This window comes from Solanum pennellii, chromosome 9 (genome assembly GCF_001406875.1).
Source record: "Solanum pennellii chromosome 9, SPENNV200".
Lineage (NCBI taxonomy): Eukaryota > Viridiplantae > Streptophyta > Magnoliopsida > Solanales > Solanaceae > Solanum > Solanum pennellii.
The window spans coordinates 57092876-57095608 of NC_028645.1; positions in this window are offsets into that span (position 1 = coordinate 57092876).

Here is a 2733-nt window from a genome sequence, read left to right on the forward strand (position 1 = left end):
TGTGTGTGTGTGTGTGTGTGTGTGTGTGTGTATGTATGTAGGTACGTATGTATGTATGTATGTATGTATATATATGTACCATCATCATATCATATATTTATATAAAAGAGAACCTTAGGCCCGCCTATTTGGCGCCACTACAAACCAGGATTCACTTTTTACTTAATTATTTTCAAAATTAGTCTTTCCTTTCATGAAAAGTTGTCACTTTTATGAAAAGTTGTGAGTTTTAATGAAAATTTCCGACTTATATGAAGAGTTGCAAATTTTATGAAGAGTTGAGACTTTTATGATGAGTTGCAAATTTTATGAAGAGTTGCGACTTATATGAAGGGTTGCAACTTTTGTGAAAAATTATTACTTTTATGAAAGATTGTGACTTGTCCAAAGAGTTGTGACCTTTCCGATAAGACACAATAAAAATTCATTTAAGCTACCCTTTGTAGTCTATAAATAGAGGGATTTCCTCTAATTTTATAATAACGAAAATACATGTGCTTTTTTCTTGTTGAGTGGCTCACTGATACCATTGTTTTTCTATCAAGACACTGGTGAATAGAATCGTCCTGTCCTGAGAAGATATATTCCTTTAAACTTTGGGTACTAGAATGAAAAAATTTCCTTAAGGGGACAATGTCCAATAAGTGGGCTCGATTTTTTCCTTTATGTTTCATTTATTATTACAGTTCCTGTTATGCTTTTTACAATAATAAATTTATGCTTAAATTATTACTTTTTGTTTTTGAGTACATGTTTTAAATATTTTTGCTTATGTTTATTCTTTTGATCATTGTTTTGAAGTAAAAATATTTTAATCAAGAGTTTGACGTAATTATTAGACTATTCGTGTCATTTATATCAAAATTCTTAAAGTTCAAAAATAAATGAGTTTGATTTTTATAGAGTTTTAGTGGCTAAAAGATCCATTGGATGATTGAGTGTTCAAAAGATATGGTGGTTCCACACTACCTTGGTGTTTTATTTATTCAATTTTCTATCTTATCGAGTCATTTAACCGATCAGTGAGATCCAAAAAATAAGGGAATGTAGTGGGACGGTAAGTATTGTACTCCACCTTAATCAAATGTTTCGGGTTTAAATGTTGGGTTGGAGTCAATGAATTACTCCTCAAAGTAGAATAAATCTATATTAATCAAATGTTAAAGAAACAATTATTTTCTTATAAATTGTAGATTGAAATTCCTCCACATAATTAAGTTTTAACTATATTGATCGAAACATAAACAACAAAATATTCCTTTTGGCTATCAAAGTAGCGTCATCGAGTGCATATGATTTTTAATAAGGGCATGAAAAGACGTCATTTAATATAAATTATTTGAGCGACATACGTTATTTAATTGAACTTCAAGGGATGCATTTTTCTATTTTAATTAACTTATCAAGCACACAACTAATTATATAAGATGGATAATATTTAAATTCTACATGTAGAGGCATTGAATAGGAGAAAAATTCTCACAATTGATGAATAAAATTTTTTTACAAATTTTTTAAAATATACATATATAGACAATGAAGCAATTACATATCTTTTTTAAAGACTTTGGTGATGAACAACTACATTTAAAATGTAGAATTACTAACAAAATTCATAAAAACTTAGAATCAAATAATTTTCGTTTTAAGATTACAAAAAATAATTCAGTATTTTTATGATAAAATATTCTTAAAAATTATCGTAGGTTATACCTTCTCGAAAACATTTATATTATTACATGTTCAAAGGTATATTATTGATGTAGTTAACCACCACACGAAGCGCGGGCAATTTACCTACTATATATATTTAAGAGAACCCTATGTCGCCTACGTGGTGCCACTACAGACCAACATTCTCTTTAAATTTATTTTATTTTCAACACTAGCCTTCCTTTTTCATGAAAGTTATGACTTTTATGAAAATTTATAAATTTTTTCCATGAAAAGTTGTGACTATATGAAGAGTTGCAACTTTTATGAAATGTTGTGACCTTTCTGGAGGCTTGTAACTTTTCAAAAAGGTTGTGACTTTTCCAATAAGAAACAATAACCACATTTTTACACTACTCTTTGTTGTCTATAAATAGAGGAATATACTTTGCATTCCGTGGGCTCGACTTTTTTCATTTTGTTTCATTCTATTGTTGCATATTCTAGTATATTTTTTACAATCATTAGTTTATGCTTATATTATTAGTTGTTGTTTTTTGAATATATGCTTTAAAATTTGATGTTTATATTTATGTAAACTTATTGTTACAAGTATTTGTTAGTCAGATTAAATAACAAATGTTAATAGAATATTCAAGAAAGTTTTCGCGTCTGAAATTATTGAAGTTACCTTAAAAAAGCCCTTACAATTCTCAAAATTCTTCATCAACAACGTTATTCCTTCACAAACAAGGATGTGATTTTCTGTTTTTCAGAAAATCATCTGAGAGTTAGGGTGTGTTTGGTATGGAGGAAAATGTTTTCCATGGAAAATGTTTTCCTAGAAAATGTTTTCCTGGAAAACAAGTAGATTTTGGACTTATTTTCTCATGTTTGGTTGGTGAGTAGAAAATATTTTCCGGAAATGATTTTTAGTGTGTGATTTATTAATGAAATTTGTTTTTGAGAGACATCTTTTATTTTTACCTAAGTAAAAAATAATTTATGACATTGAAAATATTTTTTAAAATCAAAATTATTATTATTTTGGGGTGGTGGTGGGGGTGGGGGTGCCCCCCG